Below are 12,347 nucleotides of genomic sequence, written 5' to 3' on the forward strand. Positions count from 1 at the left end.
TAGTGGCAATCTTGTCCAATTTTATTTTTCCAAAATTAGCCATTAAAATAAAGGGTTAAAGCTGGAAAGTAAGACTAAAATTACAACCTAATGATGAACTTCTGCCATTCGACGAACTGAATCATATAATGGCTTCTACAGGCGCTCCAATTCTGTTTTCTCCTTTGATGTAGTTCTACATAGTTTACTATCATAAATATTCTAAATAGGTCTTTGGAGGACACTCACGAAGGGAACCCCTTTTGTATCTTTCCATATTCTGGAAACAGCTCATCAGATTTCGAAGAAGTTGTTAATTTATGCACTCTTGACACTATGTTCAACATGGCCAATGAGTTGCTCATGTGATGCGATCTCTGAAGCAACTTCTTCTTGATTTTATCCCTCACGTGCCCTATGTTGTACATAAAGCCATCGAGGCACATGTACAAGTCGGTCATTGCTCCACTCAGCAGTGTTTACAACTCATGGTGCTGCTTTGACCCTATGTTGCTCTTGATGGAGAGATTGTCGATGGTGGCTTTGAGCTTAAGAATGTTTTTGTCACGCCAATGGTGGCCTGAACTGATCGGATTGCCTGTGCCATGTACCAATTCAGACCAACCCAGTCTTTGAAGCACACCGTCGCCTTCAACCGCTTTGGTTCACCATCGTCACTGTCATAAAAACTCACTATCGCCTCGTCACACTCTCTTAGAAACGGCTACGCCTCCGACTTGACCGAACCTGGCTCGCCACTTCTTGAGAAGGACGATGAGTCCCCTACACCACGTCATCTAATTCCCTCTCTTCCATACTTTCTCCCGAAGCTAGCAGCATATGATCTAGTGTCACTCTTTCTCCGTGGAGTGGTGGACCGAATTTAAAAAGGGGACACGAGGGAGAGGAGCAGATGCCAGGGGGGGTGATTTGGAGGGAGGGGAGGGGAAGGGGTTTGGTGTTTGGGTTGAGGTATGTGGAGGGAGAGGAATGAACACGAGAGAATAAAAAGTTGAAAACAAAAAATATGCGAGGAGTGGAACAAACGCAAGAGAACGTGGAACCACGAGAAAATATAGATCCACTCGCGATGGTTTTTCTGTAAAACTGACATTGATGATCTAATTTCAAGGACGATTGATCGAGGCCGTACCCGAATCAAATAAACATGAAAATGCAGTAACTAGGAAGTGATCCTAGGTCGTTTCCCAACGAGCAGTGACAAGCCAAATGTTCATAATATACTTGCAGCAACAGTAACAGTAACGATGGGGGGGGGGGGGGTTGTTTGCTTTTGTAAATTAAACAGCGAATATATGTGAATTAGAAAATATCAGAATTAAAACACGTTGCTTCCCCTTGATTCACAAGCAAGTCTCTTATCCTAGGTTACGAGAGTTTATCCTTTATCAGTTTAACCACTTAATCCAACCCTAAATTAAATTACTAAGCGAAATTCAACATAAGGCATTCATTATGTGATTAAGCATCACATATACCAATTACTCATAAACGATCATTAAGCATGAACGTAAATTAAGCGCAGAGACAATTAATCAAGCACTAAGCATGCATGAATTAAAAGCAACAAATTCAAAGTAATTAGTGAAGAGGAAAAACTAAACAGAATTTAACAGTAATAATAGAACCTCAAAGAGAACTGTGCTTGATCCTCAAGGGAAAACAACGCTGCGGACTTAGCCTTCCATTAATCAAATAGAGAATGAAATTGTATTGATAAAACTAAAAGTCTGAACTGGAATTGAAAAAAAACGAAAATAAAAGAGAAAGAGAAGAGAGACTAAAACTAAAAACGAAAAATAGAAGAGAGAGAAGAGAGAGAGAGAGTCTCCCGCGAGGGAGAGAGGGGGGCCCCTAAACTAGAACCTTGGTGCTGTTATATAGTTTTTTTCAGCCCCAAAGCTTACAAATATGTTTTAAATCCAAGCCCATAAGTAAAATCAAATCAAATCTAGATAAGATAAGATAAGATAAGATCTAGATGAAATAATATCTAGATGAGATCAAATCTAAATAATATCTTGATAAGATAAGATCTAATTTTATAGAATAAATTAGTCTGCCCTCTTCAAGTCCAAGCCCAATTCTAGATTCAAGCCCAATGCTAGATTCAAGCCCAATGCTTCATTAATTCCTGAAATTAGATTAAAAACATCAAATTAGCTGAATGGGCCCAAATAATAAAACTGCCTAATTAATTGACAATTAAGACCAATCAATAATTAAAATGGTGCAAAAAGGGTTTAGAAAATAGAAGAAAATGATGGCACATCAAAACCCCCCATACTTAGCCTTTTGCACTCCTAGGCAAAATGAAACAAAGAACAAAATCCAAGGATATCAGAGGGAGACAAACAAAAACATTCACATATTTCTCAATGAACATCAAGGAATAAAAGGAATGGGTAACATCTAACATAAGGAGATCCAAAAAGTCAAGACATTCATGAAAATCATCCAAGCAACCCAATCATGGCAAAATAGTTAATCAGCTCAAGAATGAAAAGTGATAAAGCCTCACAAGATATACACTCTATCTCTCAAGTGTCTAGGCTACTATTTACCCTCAAAGCATCCATGAAAGCAAACACCACATAAACTTGGCAAGATTCTAAAATTGACAATCAACCATAAACACAAGCACATGAGGATCAAAAGGTCTTTTAAGGTTGTAATGGGGCCAAGGACAAGGTATGGAGAAATATGGAATAAGTGGCTAAATCCCAAAGGAATAGAGGAGCAAAGGGGAATAAGTGCATATTAAGAAAAAAAAATAAGAAAATAAAAAGAAGTAAAGATAAAAATTAAACATGAAGAGTAGAACCAAGAGTTTCATCATTCTTGTGCCATTAAAGATCTTATTCACTCAACTTTATTGCTTTTTTTTTTCTTTTTTTTTTTTCGAATTTTTTTTTTTTTTTTTTGCCTTTGAGAAACAACATTTCATTCAGCATGTCCAACATTTAACCAATATACAATGTACATCAAGTATGGCCCAAAATACATCATGAAGCATAGCCAACAAAACAAGTTGTCCAATGAAACAAAAACCCCCCACACTTATTCCCAAAACAATTCCAAAGCTCCAAAATTCCTTAAGGATATGGTAATATCATGGTTTTTCACTTAAGGCTTGTAGTGAGCTTCAAAACAAGGAAAGGGAAACAAGGCTCAAAAGGGCTATCAAAGGAATTAATTCAAGGTAAGTCCATTTGGCTAGAAGCTTATAAGAACAAAATTGCCTTAATCATTTCCAAATATGCATGTGAATTAGGACGCATCAACAAGAATCAAGCCAAGGCTATTGTGCAAGCAATCAATGGGGCAAAACACACCAAATGATTATAATGATGGATGGCTCAAATTCTCACAAAGGTAAAATCATCACTTTCAAATTGAGCTTTCAAAACTATCATGACATGTAGAGAAGAATCAAGGATTTCAAGTCACAAAATGTCAAGAACTTTTATTTTCAAAACATTTACCCATTTCTTGAACATATCCTATAATTCAAAGAAAAACATGCAAAGTCGTACGTGCACACAAAATTGACCCAAAATATTAAACTGAAAATCCGACGAAACTAACAACATTAACAAATTAACACAACTAACAAATTAACAAAACCAACAAAACTAGCAAAACCAAAGAACACTCCCCCCCCCCCCCCCCATACTTAAACAACACATTGTCCTCAATGTAGCACAATTAAAAGATTAAAAACAATTAAATCATCAAAGAGAATCGGACAAGTGTAATAAAAGCAAAGAAGGAGATAGGAAAAGAAAAACTCCCTAAGTCATGGTGGAGGAAGAGTAGGGTGGAGTAAGGAAGTCTCTTCCACCACTACGTCCACTAAAGAAGGGTTCGTGAGGAATGGCTTAAGTCGATGTCCGTTGACCTTGAAGCTCTTGTTTGTGGAGTCGCTTTTGATCTCAACTGTACCATAAGGAAAAACATTAGTAACAACAAAAGGACCAATCCACTTAGACCTCAACTTACCACTCATGAGTCCAAGCCTAGAATTATACAATAACACTTTTTGCCCAACCACAAAGTCTTTTTTAACTATCATGCTATCATGGAACTTCTTGGTCTTTTCTTTGTAGAACTTGGCATTCTCGTAGGCGTCTAGGCGGATTTCATCTAACTCACTCAGTTGCAACTTCCTTTCCTCGCCAGCTTGATCCATAGAGAAGTTGCAAGTCTTCACTGCCCAGTATGCTTTGTGCTCAATTTCCACTGGAAGATGACATGCCTTTCCAAAGACAACCCGATAAGGAGACATTCCTATGGGTGCTTTGTAGGCAGTCCGATGTGCCCAGAGAGCATCATCAAGCCTGGTACTCCAATCTTTCCTGCTTGGCTGCACAATCTTCACAGCAAAACACCCAAGACTGAAACAGGGACTTTGTTTGTATTTAGATTAATGCAAACCCAATTTAAAAGCAAGAGATAAGAATTTAAAATAGAAGATAGAAGATAAGGTAAAGAAAAGATAAGATATTTAAAGATAAAATTAGAAGATAAAAGAAAAGATAAGATATTTAAAGATAAAATTCGAAGATAAAAGATTGAAAGATCAAAATAGAAGATAAAGATAATAGATAAGATAAGATAAAAAATTTAAAGATAAGATATGATAAAATATTTAAATTGCGATAAAGATAACTACTTCTAAGAAATTCAAATAAATAAGATCTAAATCTACTAAATCTAAATACTTACTCCTAAAACCTAACAGTAAAAAATAAGGAATAACTACTTCTAAGGAAGACCGACAATGAAAATAAGGACTAAAATCTATATATTAAAATCGCTAAAACCTGACAAGTCTAATTAGCCTAGATATATGGATTCTGGATTTGTCTGTTATCAATACCAGTGAACTAATCAACACTAACACACATACTAACACAATACTAACAATTAAACATAAAACACGAAAGGATTAAACACACAACAATAGCTAGCTATTATGAACCTTTGGACACTGCTCCCCGGCAACGGCGCCAAATTTGATCGAGGCCGTACCCGAATCAAATAAACATGAAAATGCAGTAACTAGGAAGTGATCCTAGGTCGTTTCCCAACGAGCGGTGACAAACCAAATGTTCATAATATACTTGCAGTAACAGTAACAGTAACGATGGGGGGGGGGGGTTGTTTGCTTTTGTAAATTAAACAGCGAATATATGTGAATTAGAAAATATCAGAATTAAAACACGTTGCTTCCCCTTGATTCACAAGCAAGTCTCTTATCCTAGGTTACGAGAGTTTATCCTTTATCAGTTTAACCACTTAATCCAACCCTAAATTAAATTACTAAGCGAAATTCAACATAAGGCATTCATTATGTGATTAAGCATCACATACACCAATTACTCATAAACGATCATTAAGCATGAACGTAAATTAAGCGCAGAGACAATTAATCAAGCACTAAGCATGCATGAATTAAAAGCAACAAATTCAAAGTAATTAGTGAAGAGGAAAAACTAAACAGAATTTAACAGTAATAATAGAACCTCAAAGAGAACTGTGCTTGATCCTCAAGGGAAAACAACGCTGCGGACTTAGCCTTCCATTAATCAAATAGAGAATGAAATTTTATTGATAAAACTAAAAGTCTGAACTGGAATTGAAAAAAAACGAAAATAAAAGAGAAAGAGAAGAGAGACTAAAACTAAAAACGAATAATCGAAGAGAGAGAGGAGAGAGAGAGAGTCTCCCGCGAGGGAGAGAGGGGGCCCCTAAACTAGAACCTTGGTGCTGTTATATAGTTTTTTTCAGCCCCAAAGCTTACAAATATGTTTTAAATCCAAGCCCATAAGTAAAATCAAATCAAATCTAGATAAGATAAGATAAGATAAGATCTAGATGAAATTATATCTAGATGAGATCAAATCTAAATAATATCTAGATAAGATAAGATCTAATTTTATAGAATAAATTAGTCTGCCCTCTTCAAGTCCAAGCCCAATTCTAGATTCAAGCCCAATGCTAGATTCAAGCCGAATGCTTCATTAATTCCTGAAATTAGATTAAAAACATCAAATTAGCTGAATGGGCCCAAATAATAAAACTGCCTAATTAATTGACAATTAAGACCAATCAATAATTAAAATGGTGCAAAAAGGGTTTAGAAAATAGAAGAAAATGATGGCACATCAACGATTTTGGGAAAAACCGTCTTTGAAAAGATGTTTTAAAGATAGTTTTGCAACAACAGTCTTTGAAAAGTTGAAATTATTTACAAAAATGTCACTACTATCCAAATTATGATGGTTTTTTTACAACCATTTTTACATACGCGTCGTAAAAAACACTTTTTTAGTAGGGTCATATTCAAAGGTCCATTTCATAATACCCTCATTTTCCTTATCAATCACTTCTAGTGCGCCCCTTAAACTCTTGTAACCCTCACTAATTTGCCCATCAAACAAGTTGTATGATATTGTCTTGTTATCACCATCTATAGCTTCAATTTTCTCCTTAAGCACTTGTTTTTCTACCTTCTACACGGTTTCACAAATACAATATATTTTTTTGTTAGAAAAATGCAAATCAAGTTAAATATATAAGAGTTTAATGGATACATATATTGTAATGTGTAAATATAAAATTTTTACACTGTCAATCAATTAAAAATCATGTCTATTATAACTTTAAATATAATTATTATCAAAATCAACAAATTTATCATATATATAATAATTTTTTATTAGATGATAATGTAAAAAATACTATGAGTGCGCATCCTATTTTCTTGATATATAAGCCATCACAACAAAAGATGAGTATTGGGTGTGTTAATTCATCCAACCTTTGCATAATTAACAAACATATTCAATTAATTAATTTGAGTAACATGATTTTCGTTTGTGAACTGTCCAGGCTCCACAAAGTATACGTGTCATGCTACGTGGCACTCTGTTACACTCGTCAACCCTCCATGTCAACCCTGGCGCAAGAGCACGGACACCCAGCCCTTAACAGCTGGACTCACCAACCGACAGATTATCTCCAACCTCTTAATTATTTGAATGTATTGTCATCCCTTTATCTCTTGGCAGGTATTCAATTATCTATAAGACTACTCATTATCTGTAAGTAACAATTATATACTAGTAATTATCTCTAAGCTACATGTTATTTGTAACATATCTATAAGCTACTTTTATCTATTGGCTATCATCTACTAGCCGATAATTACCTCTAAGGGCTATTACGTCACTGTCGCAACCTACCCTTCGGCGGGAGGGCGACGCGGGGCTCGCGGGTGCGTCTTCCAAGAAAGGAATACGCACGGAGTCGCCACCAATGTTTATTTGAGGAAAACATCGGAAAAACCGGAAAAGACGTAGCCTACGAACTTTAAGTGAAAGGATCGGGAGTTGTATTTACGCACGGGGAAGGTATTAGCACCCCACGCGTCCGTCACAAGAGACGGCGGCCTTTAATCAAATGTGCAAATATGACTTCAATTTATATTCTTTTCCCTTTTTACGTTCTTATTTCTTTTTTATGCCTTTTTATGTTTTTATCTTTTTGTGGTCGACAAGGGCGTTTCCCTTTGCTTCTACGTATTCCTCAATTGTGATGAGAAAATCAGACCTACATAGATCTTTTGTGAACAAAGCATTTTGGTTAAGTTATTTTTTAGTTTTTATTGAATGAAAGGTCATTTAAGGCGTTGGACCATTAGACAATCTTTCGATTCTTTTGAAAAGTGAGAAAACATTAAGGCATTGGACCATTAATGATTTCTTTATTTTTGAAAGAGGTAACAAAGTTACATATTGATTTTAGGCTTTTTAGAAATCTACACTTAACCAATAAAAGCGGAAAAGACCATTTCAAGGCGTTGGACCTTTGAAAATGGCTTTTTTAGGCGATGACAAAAGTTTGGTTTATGAATTGATTTTAGCCTTAGTTTCACTTTGGTTATTAGTCGATTCGATTTAAGAAAGAGAAATCCCAAAGAAAAAATGTCCGATTGATTTTTTTGATTTATTTTACTAAAAGATATTTTTTATTATTATATTATTATTTTACCTCTTTTTGGTTTTCAACGTGGTTACGACATGACCGAACGGTCGGATTTCATTTTAACAGAAATTAACGGATGTTACAATTCAAATGATCGGTGGAAATTTATTTTATTTTTGATTAGGCGAGAAAATGACTTAAGTAAATGACTAAAGCACGTTAAAAATGGAAGAAAAGAAAACTGAAAGTAAACGAAATTAAAGTGAAAGTACACAAAATAAGAAATGAATTGAAAGTCTCGGATTCGAAAACTTACCCGTTGAAGAATGAAGAACGAATGAAGAACGGTGAAGAATGACGAAGAACGATGAAGAATTTCCAAAGAATCGCTTACGGAGGCAAGGGGTCTTGAACATTTTGAAACAGCTCCCCCTCCCCTATTTATAGGAAAAAAGGGAAGTGCTTGCCGCCGAGAGACTTAATGAAGAAGATTTCTAAGCGCACCCGAATTACTAAGTTCACCCCTCTTTTCGTATTTTACGGAAAAGTTACGGAAGCCTAACGGAAGTGTTTCGGATTTGATTTTCATCTTTTTTGTCTTCCCTTTCACCAATGTTAAGTGGAATATGCTTACCCAAGATTTTTGAAAATTTTACGGAAGCCACGGAAGCCCAGGAAACCATTTTTCAAAAATGTGGAGGAGCTTGCCGCCCAGTTGCTTCCTCCTTAAGCAACCCAACTTCCAAAATGTTCCAGAAGGGCCTAGACTTGAATTTCTATTTACACCCCTATCTTGATAAGTTCCCCCCTTCTTTGCTGATTCTTTTTCCGTAACGTTACGGAACCTTACGGATTACGTAACGATACTTGTTTTCTTTCCGTAATGTCACAAAACTTTACGGATTACGCAACCATCCCTTTTTTTTTTATTTCCGGAATGTTACGGAACCTCACGAATTGTGCAATGATGCTTTCTTTTGATTTCTGGCATGTCACGGAACTTCACGAATTGCCTAACGATGGGTGCCAAGTACCTTGAAGTGGTCAAACGAAAGTTGCATGCCACCAAACAGTGGTCCCCGGATGAAATTAGGGTATGGCAGTTGCCCCTCTTTACTTGTCTTTTATTGGAGATAAAAGGGAAGTAAAGATAAGACACTAATTTCGTTCCTCTCGGTTGACGAAAGTCACGGGTGACCATAAGATATCTCCGCATGCAACTGACTCGCTGTCCCTGGATGACAAAGGCGCAGAATTCGTCTATGCGCATTTACCACCCAACTTGCTGCTCTTGGATGATAAAGGTAAAAATGCGAGACCAACTGGTTCCCGCATGTCATCGGGCCCGCCGCCTCTGGATGACAAAAGGTGCAGAAGACGACGTTAGTCTCTGCGTGCTATCATACTTTGAGTCTTAGAGATAGCAAAAAAAGGTTTAAACGGATAACCACTCGGGTATCTCCGCATGTCACGTGACTCCAGTGTTAGTATGACAAAAATTGTCTGCGTGGAAGATGAAGTAAATCTCCACGTGTCAACGGGCTTGTTGGCCGCGATTGACAAAGGGTGCAAAAGACGATGTTAGTCTCTGCGTGATATCATGCTTTGAGTCTTAGAGATAGAAAAAGAAAGTTTAAACGGATAACCACTTGGGTATCTCCGCATGTCACGTGACTCCAGTGTCAGTATGACAGAAATTGTCTGCGCGGAAGATGACGTAAATCTTTGCGTGTCAACGGGCTTGTTGGCCGCGATTGATAAAGGGTGCAGAAGACGACATTAGTCTCTGCGTGCTATCATGCTTTGAGTCTTAGAGATAACAAAAGAAAGTTTAAACGGATAACCACTCGGGTATCTCCGCATGCCACGTGACTCCAGTGTCAGTATGACAGAAATTGTCTGCGCGGAAGATGACGTAAATCTCCGTGTGTCAATGGGCTTGTTGGCCGTGAATGACAAAGGGTGCAGAAGATGACGTTAGTCTCTGCGTGCTATCATGCTTTGAGTCTTAGAGATAGAAAAAGAAAGTTTAAACTGATAACCACTCGGGTATCTCCGCATGTCACGTGACTCCAGTGTCAATATGACAGAAATTGTGGGGCGGCCGACAAAAGCGAGGCTCTTGCTCCTACGTATCCTCAATAAGGAACTCAGACCTACGTAGTTTTGGATAACTTGTGAGACTAAAAGTAGTCTCGGTGTTTTCTTCACTAAAATGTGAACATGCTTTAGTAAAGAGAGAAAACTTCCAACTAATCAGAGCAACATATGCTTTTCAGATGAAAAACAATGTGTCTACCGGGTAAGGGAAGTATACTGATGAAATCTTCTCATAACCATAAATGAGATTTTGGATGTTAGCATTTCGCTTCTAAATGAGCATTTAGAGGAAACACTGAGTTCAACAAAAATAGAAGAAAATCACTCAAAGTGTATCTATCTCACACGGGTAAGTGTTTCATTCTAATTCCGAACCATAGATATGCCATGACTTGATTTTGCAAATTATTTCCTATCAAATCAAAGATTACATGCATGATCATGGATCAATAGGACTTTTTCTTGGGAATGGTGTTTATTTGGTGGGAACTTTGGCTTTGAGTGTTTTTGACTTTTTCCTTTTCTGTTTTTGTTTAGTGTGAGGTGAACAAGTCACCGACGCACATGATTTAGGTTGGCAATCAAAGGGAGAGGACCACTTTAGGTCGTGGTTTCCTTTCTTTTACTTGGTGACAATTCTGTATTGTTCAGATATTGTCTGATCCAAAGACTTTTCTTCATATTTCTTCTGTTTTTATTCCGATCCTTGATCGGGAATTTTCTTTTTTTTTTTTGCTTTCTCTCGCTCTTTGATTGGGAATTTTCTCTTTTTGCTTCCCCTTTTTTGTTTTCTTTTGAGGGCAATGATTGACATTCTCACCCTGGGTCAAGATTTATGGTAAATTGGGATTTTGGCTCAAGGCTTGTAGCATTGCTGAACTTGATATATGTCAGGGTTTGGTTTGGTCCCAGGATAAAAGAGGATGTCCCACATTATTTCCATGAAAAAAATGCAATAATAATGATTTGGAAATTTTATGCAAAACTAATCATGCATGCACCTATGTGGACACTCAAGTGTCGAAAATTTTTTGGTCATGTGATGCTAGGGCTCATAATTAATTTTCCCTATTTTAGTCAACCCAGTGTTTCCAAAATATGTTCTTTTATCAATTTGTGCATTCATCCGAGTCTATCTTGGGTGTTTGGAAAAACTTTCACAGCATTTACCCTTCAAATGTGTACACACATTTTTTCTCAAAAACTGGTTATGATTAGTGAATTTTTCAAAGAAAAGTTGGAAATTATCTCTTTTCACGAGCATGTTTTTTAGCTAGACAACTCTTTATTCTTATTATTTCCCTTTTTCCTTCCTTCTTTTTCTTTCCTTACTTGCTCTCTTTTCCTTTTTCTCTTTTTTTCTTTTTTAAGTTATTTATCATTTGTTCATTTCCTCTCTCTTCTTCTTTTTTTTTTCTTTTTTTCTTTTTCCATGAGGTATTTTGCTACCTAAACATGTGTATATTTTTGTGAGGTATTTTACTATATACATGCGTGTCCAAGGTATCTTGCTACCTAAACATACATATATATGTTTTGTGAGATATTTTTGCTATATACATGCATATCCAAGGTATCTTGCTACCTAAACATACATACATATATATATATATATATATATATATATATATATATATATATATATATATATATATATATATATATTGTGAGATATCTTTTTGCTACATACATGCATATCTAAGGTATCTTGCTACCTAAACACACATACATATATTTTGTGAGGTATGACTACCTTCCTTGCTTGCGCTTGTTTTATTTAAATTCCTAGGATCATGAGCAACTAGGTGTGTCCTACTATGACTTGCGAAACAAAAGGTGATCAAATAACAAGCAGAAATTTAAAAGTTACTAGGTTGCCTCCTAGTAGCACTTCTTTAACGTCTTAAGCTGGACGCATGATGACTTGTCGGTCACGGACCTAGTACTTTGCTTACCTTTGGCTTTGGACTATGGTTGCCTATTGGTCGGTCATGTGTCGTAGGCAATGCTCTAACCTTTTTTGTGGATGAACTGAGATGAACTCTAGAGGTGGTGGTGGTGCGTTTGTTGCCCGCTGCCAGCCATCCCCAGGCTGCAGTGGTGTTTCGCCCTCTACCTGCCTGGGGGCACAATACTTCTTGATGAAAGCTCGATTATTAGGAGGCCTGATGACTTTGCTGGGGGTGACGGACACTCCGTAGAACTGACAGAGGCCCGTAATCAGAGTCGGAAGCCCTAGGACCCTGTTGGACTTC

General features: G+C 36.8%; 1 pseudogene; it reads right to left on the reverse strand.

Annotated features, from left to right (window-relative positions):
* Positions 1-458: 458 nt before the first annotated feature.
* Positions 459-12,347, reverse strand: part of LOC121175195 (MLP-like protein 43) — a 72,436-nt pseudogene continuing 60,547 nt past the window's right edge.

The sequence above is a fragment of the Glycine max genome, chromosome 7, assembly GCF_000004515.6.
Source record: "Glycine max cultivar Williams 82 chromosome 7, Glycine_max_v4.0, whole genome shotgun sequence".
Classification (NCBI taxonomy): domain Eukaryota; kingdom Viridiplantae; phylum Streptophyta; class Magnoliopsida; order Fabales; family Fabaceae; genus Glycine; species Glycine max.